The sequence below is a fragment of the Miscanthus floridulus genome, chromosome 18, assembly GCF_019320115.1.
Source record: "Miscanthus floridulus cultivar M001 chromosome 18, ASM1932011v1, whole genome shotgun sequence".
Lineage (NCBI taxonomy): Eukaryota > Viridiplantae > Streptophyta > Magnoliopsida > Poales > Poaceae > Miscanthus > Miscanthus floridulus.
The window spans coordinates 94,272,328-94,285,511 of NC_089597.1; the positions used below are offsets into that span (position 1 = coordinate 94,272,328).

General features: G+C 45.7%; 1 pseudogene; it reads left to right on the plus strand.

Moving 5' to 3' along the window:
- The first annotated feature begins 4,179 nt into the window (after positions 1 to 4,179).
- On the plus strand, positions 4,180 to 11,325 carry LOC136521046 (MLO-like protein 13; annotated as a pseudogene).
- Positions 11,326 to 13,184: the final 1,859 nt, after the last annotated feature.

Genomic DNA, 13,184 nt, shown 5'->3' on the forward strand with positions numbered 1-13,184 from the left:
GAGCACAAGGATTTCGCGACCAATCTCAACTAAAACAGACAGATCCCCCGATTGTGCAACATCTTTGGGCTTCTTCGGCTGGATCACTGCCTCATTAGCCGCCGTATCTGCCTGTTGTGCAAGATATTTTTGCACGAGTTCAACATACTCTTCCTCCCAGTAGAAGCCTGAACATCGTCCACTGCCATCCCACTGAAATTAAAACAAAAAATTAGAACTTTAATCACAACCATCATGAAAATAGGTATAAACTAACCATAATCATTAAATACGATAAAATAACTCACATTGCGATCCGGACACTTGTAGAAGATACAATCCTTGTTGGGACCCTCCTTCTTCACTCGGTACTCTATCACAATCTTCGTCTCATCACGACACTTGCCGCATGGAATGAGAGGAAGGCCCGGCCTAAGTCGCTTTGGAAACCCATGAGAGGCCGAGGACCCGGAAGCAGTTGCCATCTACTCTCTATACTCATTTTTTAATACACTATAAATTTCTCCTTTTATAAACAAATAAAATTAACAAACTATAAAATTATCTAGATCTCTAAACAATGATATTTTTAATGGTCATTGTGTTCTCGTCTTTTACTGCGGCAGGTAAGTAATTCATATGATATTTCCGCAAATTAACAGAAGAATGGGAATGTACACACATAACAGACTACTACGTTTAGGTACGGTGATTGACAGACTACTGCGACGATATCGGGACATGTGAATAAATAACCATCCGTACTAGTTGACCTTGCTTACGTGATCAGCTCGACGAGCATGTCTCCACCGGACGGCACCGTACTTGGTCAAGGAAGAGCTCCGATTCTACAAGGAAGGGAACACGGTCTTCCACGACCGTTGTCGCTCTCCCTCGTAGAATCAAAGCTCCTCCTTGACGTCCGTTACCGCTCGGCAGAGAACATCCTCGCCGACCTGAACACGGTCCGCAAGTTCAACTAGTAAGGATTTGCTATAATTTTCTAACTATTTTCTAACTTTATATTTATATATACTACGTTTAGGTACGGTGATTGACAGACTACTGCGACGATATCGGGACATGTGAATAAATAACCATCCGTACTAGTTGACCTTGCTTATATGATCAGCTCGGCGAGCATTTCTCCACCGAACGACACCGTACTTGGTCAAGGAAGAGCTCCGATTCTACGAGGAAGGGAACACGGTCTTCCACGACCATTGTCGCTCTCCCTCGTAGAATCAAAGCTCCTCCTTGACGTCCGTTACCGCTCGGTAGAGAACATCCTCGCCGACCTGAACACGGTCCGCAAGTTCAACTAGTAAGGATTTGCTATAATTTTCTAACTATTTTCTAACTTTATATTTATATATACTTTAACCTTCTTTCATGTAAATATACAAGCTTGAAGTGATTTTGAGCTCAAATTGCTTACAAATGAAAAAAACCACAATAAAGAACCATAAATATATATAGTGAACAAAACGGCATAAGATAATGGTAAAAAATGAGAGTATGAGATTGGTAACCTTTACAACTGAAGAATCGACGGAGGAATCGAAGAAATCGACGGAGGAATCGAAGAATGGATGGAGGAACAATGGAGGGAGGGAGGAAGCAAGAACACTACTGCAGTGAGCTTCAAAATGTGCTGAGCTCGGGCTCAGGGCCGGGAGGAAGGAGGAGACGGCCGATTTATAAAGGGAGAACATTTAGTCCTGGTTGATGGATCCAACCGGGACTAAAGGTAACTTTCCAACCCCGGGCGCAGCCACGGCCCGGGAGTAGACCTTTACTCCCGGTTGGAGCCACCAACCGGGAGTAAAAGTATACCTTTAGTCCCGGTTGGTGGCTCCAACCGGGACTAAAGGTCCCTGCCATCTCTGTCTGGCGCAGTAGCCGTTGGGCAGGGACCTTTAGTCCCGGTTGGAGCCTCCAACCGGAACTAAAGGTATTTCTAGTCCCGGGGCAAAAAATTCCAGGATTAGAGCCCATTTTGATCGAGGATCAAAGGTCTGTTCTCTACTAGTGAAACAATATCAAAGTATTTCCTTCCTCAAGTATTAAAGACGAACTCTCTCCTTCCTGTTCCTTTCTTGCTTCCTTTGTGCACGTACCAAGCACTAGCAGCATATATTCATATACCAGCTAAAGCAAATAGGAATAAACTAGCTTCTCTTACTTTTCCTTTATTTCCACGTGAGGACCAAGCAACATCTGGACTTCATGCCTCTCCTTTAATTAATCGTGTGCATGCACGAGTTTGCTTTCCTTCTTCTGTTCACGTGAAGCACATCTTGCCATTCCTTGCCAAGTATTTGGAATATTATTGAATAACATTTCCTGTCAGCTTGATATGTCAACACGGCTTACTGGGCAGTCTGCACAAACGAGCCGAAAGTCTCTTCACAAATATCGGCTTACTTTCGTAGACTCGATAGGCAATAAAATTAGTAAATTTTGGTGTTAACCGTTTGCTTTTTCTTTCGAGAGGAACGAGTATGTTTGCTATTTTATGAAAAAAAACATCACGACAACGGGCCTCACGAGCGAATTCCAACCTGCAAGCCCACTTTATTCGCCCGACGCGCAGACCACGCCTGGGCCATGAAGCCTCCAAGGGCCCGTTTGATATGGGGCTTTGGGGTGGCCCAGCGCCCTCCAGCTGCAACAGGCCTTGTTTGATTCACTTGGCCCAACTTCCGGTCCAGCTCGCGGCGTGCAAATCACCCTCTCTCTCCTGCACCCGGGTAAACGCTCCTGAGGTCTGTTTCTACTCGGCCCGGTTGGCTGCAGCGCGCGTGGGCGCTTGTGGGCGAGATGGAGTCACCTCCTTCTTCTTCTCTCACCCACCGGCCACCGCACCTTCTTCTCTGTGAGTCCGACTCACCGTGTCGCCACCTGGAAGGCAGTGAAGAGGGAGATCGAGGTGGTGACGGCGAGCGGCGCGGCCATGGCGGCTTGGAGCTCCGGCGAGGACAGGGGCCGCCGCCGCCAGCACGTCCCTGCTCGACGACCACGCCAAGCTGCTCGGCGCCGGTGGTGCTCTGTCGTCGGTCAGCTCCGGCGCTACGGCCGCCACGCCGGCGTGGGTGACCTCACCCAACCACGGCATCGCCTTCAACTCCTCCTGGGACGAGACGAGCCGCGACTACCTTCGTCAAGGAACTCGCCGTGCTCCGCATGCGCGTCGACACCCCCCGCACGCGCCTACAGAGACGCCCTAGCCAGCTTTCGCCGCGCCCACAGAGGGGTTGGGCGGGGTCGTGATGTGGCTGCGATGCCGGAGACAGATAAACAAGGGCACGAGGTGGCTCGGACGAGGAGATTGGGAGCTCGAGCTGAAGGTCGCTAATGGTGGCGGCGGTGACGGATGACGGCGTTGTGGTGCGGTAACCAGGGCGAGGAGCAGCTGGGTAGACGCGGTGATGCGTCCAGGCGAGCCTTGAGGCGGAGGGGAAGTAACGAGTGGCGGAGAAGCCCGACTCCGTCAATGGCGACACTCGGCACGTCTCTCAGGTGCTCGATGAAATGTGAATGAAGAGAGAAAGGTGAAAGTCGGGTGGTAAGGCTACCGAATTTCTAGTGCATAGTAGCCATAGCTATTTGGGCTAGAAATCAAACACAACCTCAGTTGAACCCGGCTTGTCTGGACCAAGTAAATCAAACATACGATGTTGTACCATAGAAGCCGTGCTCGAGCTGGCCAGGGCCAGGCCGGACAGCCGTGCTGGGCAGGGCCTCAAATCAAACAGGCCCCAAATGACCGCCCTCCAATCTCGCTTGGGCCGGCCGACGCAGCGAGAAGCCACCACCTCCAAACCTCCTGAATCCTGATGCCTCACGCGCCGCCAGCACGGGGAGGTAGCCGTTGCCATGGCACCTGGCGCCATCAGGGGAGGAGCCCGGTGGCCGAAGCAAAACAACTCCGCCTACTGCCCCCCTACCCCCGTAGGCCCATACCCACTGCGGGAGCGCGGGATGGAATCTGACGGGTGGCCGCGCGCGGGAGGCAACCGAGAGCGAGGCGCGGAGGGCACGCCGATTCCTTCCTTGCCGCCGCGGCCGCTCGGCAGTCGCGTGCGTGCGCCCGCCGCTTTAACCGCGCGGCTTTGTCTTCGCTAGCCGACCAATGGTTGGGCTGCCGCGAGCGGGAGTCAGGGCGCGCCGGCAGCATCAGAAGCAGCCGCAGTTGGGAGAGGAGCCATGGGGGAGGAGGCGAAGCTCGCGTTCACGCCCACCTGGGTGGTGGCCATCGTATGCCTCGTCATCCTCTCCATAGCGCTTCCTCCACTACCTCGGCAAGGTACGCGGTCTATCGATACGGATGCGGCGTTTCTGCGCTGACAGCTGGATCTGGTTCCGAAAACCCGGCGAATGTACTGATAGAATAGAATACCAAGAGTTTTGGATTTCACTTGATGGGAATCAGGGCGACGTGCTCCTTTGTGCCATCGATTCACAAGCTCGCGCTGGCCATGTCTGGCCTCCAGTTAGCTAGCTAAGTTGGTGAACTTATGATGCCATGGGCGTTGCATTGAGTTAGTACTCTCATCTTAGCTTTGACATGCTTTAGAGGTTATTGAAATTGGGGAGAATGTGGGATTCTGCCTAACCTGTGCGTCTGCTTTACACCTGAAGTTTCCCCCTCTTTCTAAAGGTAAACTGGAGTTTGGAACCTACTCCTTCCATTCCAAATTGTGGGTTATTTTAGTTTTGTCCTAAGTCAAACTTTTTTTTAATTTTTTTTACCAAGTTTATAGAAAAATTGCACCGATATCTACAAGGCTACAAGATCAAATTAGTCTCATTAAATCCACCATGAAATAGGTCTTGATATTGCATTTATTTGGTACTGTAGACGATAATATATTTTTCTATAAACTTGATCAAAAAGTGAAGTTTGCCTTAGTACAAGATCAAAACAACCTACATGTCGGAATTGGGACTAGATAACTAGCATGATAGGCTACAACTCATGGCTCATATTCTATAGTATCTGTGGGGGTGAATTATGAAGTAGAAATTTAAATTTATCCATTCACCCATCATGCCATTTTTCCTTTCAGCAAGGCAATTTTATTAGCATCTGATTCTGTTTATCTTCCTAAGCTTCACCCAGTTTCCTTTTTTGTTTAGTAAATTATTCCTGATTTGATGGGAATTTATGTCAATGACCCCATAGCTGGCTGCTGTTTCGGGTTGAAGGACTCAAGTTATATTGTTTTTTATTTAAGAAAACTCCATTATAGAAGGGCAGGCCTGGTGCAGTGGTGAGAGCTGTCTCACTGAGTCACCAAGTCGTGGGTTCGAAGCAGCCTCTCCGTAGATTTGCGGGGGAAGGCTTGCCTCGGTTTTTCCCTTCCCCAGACCCCACTCATGTGGGAGCCTCCGGCACTGGGTCTGCCCTTTTTTTTTAAACTCCATTGTAATGGCAACATAGCTTGATCAACTTTGAGCTCTGCACATTTTAAAAAGGCACACAGTATATCAATCACGTTTCAACAGTAATTTGAATATTCAACGTATTTTATTTGATTACCTCCTGCTTTTTTCCACCTTTATTTGTGCAGTATCTGAAGCATAAGAAGCAGAAAGAACTGTTTTCAGCTCTACAGAGACTAAAAGAAGGTAGCATTCTTGGGAACTTATCAATATCCATAGATCCATCACTGGATCATCTTTGTGCCTTGTCAACTGAAAAGCACTAAATAAAAGCATTGCCCGGTATAGCATGGAGATATTGTTAGTTGATTAGATTTCTCGAACTACGTAGGAGAACTGCGTGTGATTTCATTAACAAAGGGTATAATAAAGAAAAAAACACAGCATAGCTGAAGGAAACAATGCAAATGGTTGGAAATGTTTTCATGACGAAGGACGTGGTGCAATCTCTTCAATTTGTGACTTTGCACATAATTTTGTTTATTTTTTTTGTCTAATGTGGTTCTATGGTTATGCTTGCAGAGCTAATGCTTCTCGGATTCATTTCTTTCGTCCTGAGTCTCTCCCAAGGTTTTATTGTTAGCATTTGCATTCCAGAAACTTCTACTGGCTTCATGCTTCCATGCAAGAGAGACGACCACAGAGTTGCAGAAGAAGGTACCAAAATTTGCAAGAAAAAGGTTAGGGTATTATCATATTTTCATATATCAAATGATTCTATCATGTTAGATAATAAGGTTTTCTATCATTTCAAACAATGTAAAGTAGTCTTGTGCAAAAATGTTTTCAAGAATGAACATGATGAAAGCAATAAGCTTGCTCTGTTTCAGGGTGATGTTCCCTTGCTATCACTGGAGGCATTACATCAGCTGCACATTTTCATATTTGTACTTGGTTTAGTCCATGTTGTGTTCTGTGCTGCAACAATATTATTTGGTGGGGCCAAGGTATATCTGTGAATGTAGCTTTGTGTTTCTATGATAATGTTTGTAGGAAATAAACTTACAGTGGCTAAAATTTGGTAGATGAGAAAGTGGAAGCATTGGGAAACAGAAATTCACGGAGAAGTACAGGAGAAATGTACACTATTCACCTATCTTCTCGTTTTCTTTATTTACTATTAAAAAGATACCTTGCAGGTTCCCTACATTTTGTTTCACAAAACTACAGTATAATATATGTTTTAAGATAATTTCCTTGAATACATAATGCGAGCACAAAAATTGGCTCTTTCCTGCTAGCTTTGCGGCATTGAAGATACATATGAATATACATGCCATCTTCAGGAATTTGGGGCCCTGGCACGAAATGCAAAACGTGGGCCCTAAAATTGGAAAATTCATATAACCAAAGCATATTTTTATTGTGTTATTAATTTATTATACAAACCTCTGTCCTCAATAAATAGCAAGAACATATACATGAATTATGTAACAATGATTTAAACAAAACCAAGTAACTAATGATTGAAAATTTGGAACAATATATGAATTCTAGATTTATAGCAAGATAATAAAACAAGGATGAACCTTTAATACATATTGGCTGCCGAGCCTTTTGCTTTTAGTTCTAGCTAGCCTTGTACTTCTAGGCCGTGGTGCTAATCATGCCACTAATTAAGCACACTTAGTGTTTAATTAATCAACATTCAGTGACCCCTAAATTGGGTCCTGTGCGGTCACCCCTGCTGCCCCTGCTAATGGGCTTGCAGGCCTATATTTCTCTGATCCAGAGGTTGCTTATTGAAATTTAGAGCTCAATCACTTAGGTTGCCCCCCTGTTGCTTTGTTCAAGCTCCACCACAGTTCTGATATCCATATCGCCAAACACCTCTCAATTTATCTGAAATTACATGCACCAAATTGAATTAATTTGTTACCAACTTTTCAGTGTTGGATTGGAAAGTTAAGTTATGCCTGTAACCGCACGTGCTTTCTTTTCGTACTCTGAACTTTCTTTAGAACACTTTAACATCATGACATCCAGTTCGTCATTACTGTGTGCTCAGACATTTGATGTTTCCTCATGCCCAACAGAGATGGGCTGTATGCCTGCAGTCTGCTGCAATACCTGTGATCTATGACTCTTTATTAGTTTAGTTTTGGATTATGGTCCCCGGTTTGCTTAAAACCACATTAAAGCGCTGTATCAAACAAATTTAAATGCTCTACTGTGCACCTAATTGGGCTCTCACATTGCATTCTTAAACTTTTTTCTTCTGAAAAACGACATTTTCACCTCTTAGCAGTGGGGTCCCTTAACTTCACCATTCAGAATTCATCCAGGCATTTCCATGTGTTCCTTATACGAATTGTTCATTTTTATCTCTCTTTATCTTCATGTCCTTTCTTCAAATCCTGCAATGATTATGTGATTTTTATTACTGCCTATTCTTGTTAAGTTCTGTTCTGGACTTCTGGTGGATGTTCTACATTCATACAACAACAACAACAACAACAACAAAGCCTTTAAGTCCCAAACAAGTTGGGGTAGGCTACATTCATAATCCAGGTTGCATGAGCCAGGTTGCATGAGCAAGTGATATCTTAGAACAAGTGGCATTTCATGAGTAGGTGTCAATTAAGTGCCAAGTTTTTTATTGATCAATTGATATTGATGCATTAGTGACTAACTACCAATCATTTTTCCATCTCTTGATAAAATGGTCATGTTCATTTGGACTTGCTTGTTACTAGAAATTTCTGTGTCAAAGAAATATTCTTGTCTTCACGTTTTGCAGTACAACAAGCAAAGAGTAAAGGAAAAGGCACACCATCGAGTATTGTTGTGCTAAATCGAGACCACCAAGATGAATTTGTCCATGAGCGGGCAAAGGGATTTTGGATGAAGCTCGCTGTTGTAAGCTGGATAGTAAGTCATCTGCTTGACCAATCTTATTGCCCAATCCAGTTAAATAGAATCTATCTGCTAACATAAGGGCTCAGTGTTTATCTCAAAGCATGCAGTGTGGATATTGCTTTTGACTACAATGCGTGCCTATTCATTTGCATTACATGCAGATTTACTGAAGACAGAAATGTGAACTTTTATTAATGGGCACTGAAATAACAGAACATGGACACATAAGTCATTAGGACTTCCAAACAACAATTTGTGCATAGTGCCTTTTCACTAGAAACAGGACTGTTTCCTTCTATGATTTTGGCTACGAAAAACACTTGGCCCAAAAAGTATATGTTATATTTGAAACTGCTCATGTTTCCGATTTCTACAATCAATCAGTGTCCTGGTGTAATATTCCTTTTTAGTCTATTGTGATGAGCTGCTTCCTGCAAGATTGTGTTCTCAAGATCACAAGTTTTGTTTTGTTTGCTTTTTTGTTCATTTTTGGCGAATCACACAGTACGTGTATGTTTTTTGGTACTATGCTCTATGTTTTGGGGGTTTCTGGGGCATCGATGTTGATCAGTTTTTTATTAGTGTGTCATTCTTGTACAACTTACGGAGAAACTTTTTATTCAACATGTTGCAGACTTCATTCTTGAAGCAATTTCACGATTCAGTGAGTAAATCAGATTATGAAGCACTTAGATCAGCTTTTGTCGTGGTATGATATACATTTTAGTTTCATTTGTGCTCATTAGTTTTCGAGCATCTGTAAGCTAATTGGGCATATATCTGTTCTTTTCATTCAGATACACTACCCCCAGAAACCAGATTTTGATTTCCACAAATACATGATTCGCGCTGTTGAACATGAGTTTAAAAGAGTTGTTGGTATCAGGTTGGTGTATTCAGAGAAAGGTTCCATGTTTCCTTAAACATAAGTGATCTTACATGAGTTACCTGCATGCAGCTGGTATCTGTGGCTTTTTGTAATCTTCTTCCTTTTGCTGAATATAAATGGTAGTTCTACCTAGCCTATAATTTTCTTCACGTCTTAAAATTCATAGAGCAGAAGCATTCACTATATCAGTAGCTATTCTTATGGCTTCTATTTGCACTCTGTAATTTATATGCCAACTCCTATAGTTTTGCGTAATTTTGACGATTGATTGGTCAGTGGGGTGGATTAGTTGGTCTGTGCCTATCAACATATATAATTATCATTGCTTTCACATCTGCAGAGCATCATACACATCTAACTATCTGCTGTGATTCTATTTACCTTTTTTCTGTTGCTTTGCTGTCAAAATGCAGGATGGCACACATACTTCTGGTTAGCTTTCTTGCCTCTATTTGTAAGTATGATACATTTCCTTCTGCTTTGTGTTGATTGAATTCAGATATTCTGCCTTTCATATTTGAACTCTAACTGACATATCCAAGAAGTTTGACTACAAACACTTTATTTGAATGAGAGCCTTCGGCCTTTCATATTTGAACTCTTAACTGTCATATCCAAGAAGTTTGACTACAAACACTATTTATTTGAATGAATGAGAGCCATCCCTAAATAAAGTGGTAAATTGCAGCTCTTACTTATTGTTGGTGCCAAACTAGAGCACATTATCACTCGGTTGGCTCAAGAGGCAGCAGCAGCATTATCAAATGATACAGAGGAAGCTCCAAAAATAAAGCCATACAAGGACCATTTCTGGTTTCACAAGCCTGAACTTGTCCTTCATTTGATCCATTTCATCCTGTTCCAGAATTCGTTCGAGATTGGGTTTTTCTTCTGGGTTCTGGTATTGTGCATCACGTCCTCTACTGCTCACTTAATTTTAATTTTCCATCAGTCGGACCTTGGAGCTAACAATGATCACGTCATAGGTATCAGAAGGGTTCAGTTCGTGCATGATGGAACGGAAGCCTTATGCCATTTCCAGACTTGTTATAGGGTCAGTGAAAGTTTGGATTGCTTGAAAAATCTAGAACATTGTCCTGTCTATGACATGTCTCCTTGTTAGAACAAGGATCATTAGTGCACGAGAACATCTCTCAATTAGGATCACTGAATAGATCGATAGCAAACAATCAGATCGTTGCATCACTCCTGAAAGTGAATTGTGTTGTGTTTTCCAGGGTGATCATCGAAGTCATCTGCAGCTATATCACGCTGCCACTATACGCCATCGTCACCCATGTAAGCTCCAAGGATATACACTATCAATCTATTGGCAACAACCTCGTTATTTTCGTTAATGTTGATCATATATAAGCTGGAGTAGTATTTTGAGCATCGGCTCGCTATTTGTGATGATCCAGATGACCGGAGAGATCAAGCTGCATGGTTTAGGCTCCGGCGTGCACGAGAGTGTCCATGGCTGGCTCGCCGAGAGGAAGAAACCCGACGCTGATTCCGGTGGGGAGGCCGAGGTAACCCGCCTGGCGCCCAAGGAGCGGTCGGGGAGCTCGCGCAACATGCTGATGGCGCCGGCGCCCCCCGTCCTGGACGAGATCGTCACCGTGGACGACGTCGCTGTGGCTGCGATAGCCGTAGTAGGCCAAGGGCCATAAAATTCCTAGCAAACACCACACCAGCAGGGAAGGCACGCAGGCAGGCTAGCCGCCGCGCCGGCCTTCCCTGCCGCTGCCTAGCTAGGTGCCGTGCGCGGCAGGTTAGTTGATGGGTCGGACGCTGCGGAAAATTCCTCGTGTCGGGAGCAAGGCCGGGCGGCCGCGCGCTGTAGCTCTGATCCCATGTTGTAATGTAACGTCAACATCGCCTCGTGTAACGGTACGGGCAGGACGGGACGCGTCGTCGCCATGCCTGCCCCCGTCCCGTCCCGTGCTGGGGCTGGCCGGCCCGGCCGGCAGGCGTTGTGGCATGTCATGTGCGACGTTGCAGTGCGACGCTACAACGTTGTAAGTGGCACACAGCCAGCCGGTGTCATTGCCCTCGGCCCTGGCCCCTGGCCCAGCATGGCCTGCTGCTGCCTGGTGCCGGCCGTACCTTGCTGTAAAGGAAAGCTGGGTGTATATAACCCATTATCATCCATGGCTGAAGCTGAACCAAGCTCACTGCGATCCATGGCGATGTACTAGTACGTAGTAGCAGGCTGGTGGAGCGGTGAGCGTCTGAAGAGTGATGGACGGAAAAGGACGCGTTGGATCCATTCATCTGACCATGCGTGTCTGTGCTCGCTGCCAGCATGTACTGGTAGTACGAAGCCTGGAGGGAGAACCGGAGAAGGGAGGCGGCTAGCTTTCGCCTTTCGGTGCGGCGTCTGTCATTACGTGCGTGCGTGTCAGTCGACGGGCGTGTGCGCGTGCGCACGCCAATAATTGGATGCGACGGCGACGGCGACGGCGCCTGGCGGGCGTACGTAGGGCAGGGAACTAGTGAAGGAGGTGCGCAGCATCTCATCGATCCAGTGGTAGGAGTATCTGAAAATGCAGCATCTGGGATTACAGTACATCCATGCACGCACGCAGATCGTCTGGGTCTGTCATGTGTCATGGACAGATGCATCATGCATCGATCGATCTTGTCAGGGGCGCAAATAGGCAGGCAGGCAGGCAGGCAGACGCCGCGCCAGGGCTACTACGGCTATATGGATGGACTCGAGGCTTTGGCTTCCTGCATGGTCTGTTTGGTTATGAACCTGGCGAAAGAAGGTGCATGGCTCAGGATGCTTCCTAGGCTGTCGATTTCCAATGCCTAGCTAGCGACCGGATCAACCTTCCTGGCGAGCTCCCGCAGGCCAATCTCCAAACCATACACGCCCCAGTGTGCGTCAATTATAACAACTCGTCCTAAATGAGGGTTGCCTCATGCTTTTGATTCCATAGCTTCTTGTATTTTTGGATGTTCCATTTCTTAAGCTCAACAACGAGAGCTCCCAAATCACAGTCCCTATTTTTAGACTCATTTGTCAGCCACATACATTTTATTTTTTATTTTTTTTCTCCCATCTTTATTCCCTTGCTCCTAACGTCGGCACCATTGTCCCCCGTGCCCTAACATGCCAGATCCGCTCAATGTCCTACTCCTACCCCATCTCCTTCCGGCATCGGCATCGCCATCTTCTCCACCGCCAAAGAGACCCCTCCCCCCCTGGGGGGACTACCCTAGGTCTTAACATCACTATCGGTTCAAAAATCCCATTCACTGTCGGATTTTGAACCAACAATGCCATACTGACAGTGATGGGGGGTTGACATCATCGCCGGTTCCTAAAAACCGACATTGATCTACATGCAATAGTGTCGGTTCCTGGCTTCACCCGGCAGTGTCTAGTTGAACAACACTACCGGTTTATAGACCCAACCAACAGTGATGTTTGCTTCAAGAGTGTCGGTTCTTGGCTCAAACAGACAATGTGGAGCAAGCCTACACTGTCGGCTTATGTCTCAAGCCGGCAGTGTTGAGCAAGTCATCACTGTCGGTTCATGGCTCAAGCCGGCTGCGTTGGTCGAGCCATCACTGCCGGCTAATAGCTCAAACCGACAGTGTTGTCTTCAGCAACACTGTCGGTTTGGATTTCAAGCTGACAGTGATGGCTCAACCAACACTGTCGGTTCGTGCCATGAACTGACAGTGCCCTCTTTACCATCACTGTCGGTTTTGTGCTAACCGGCAGTGATCTCCTTTTCGTATTTTACTGTTTTATAATTTATTATTTTTTTTTATTTTTTTTTGGTGAAATCAGGTTTCACTTATATTCGCTACGTAGACGACAGGTCCTTCAACATTAAACATTACAAATGTTACGGTTACAGTTCAAATGTACTTATGAAGCTCTCGATCCCTTGAAATAAAAAAGAAATTACAATAGTCTAGTGAGCCGCTCTGGCCCGTACTGCGCCTTGTACTTCATGGACTGTGCAATGGAGAATGTTCCTTTTTTCCA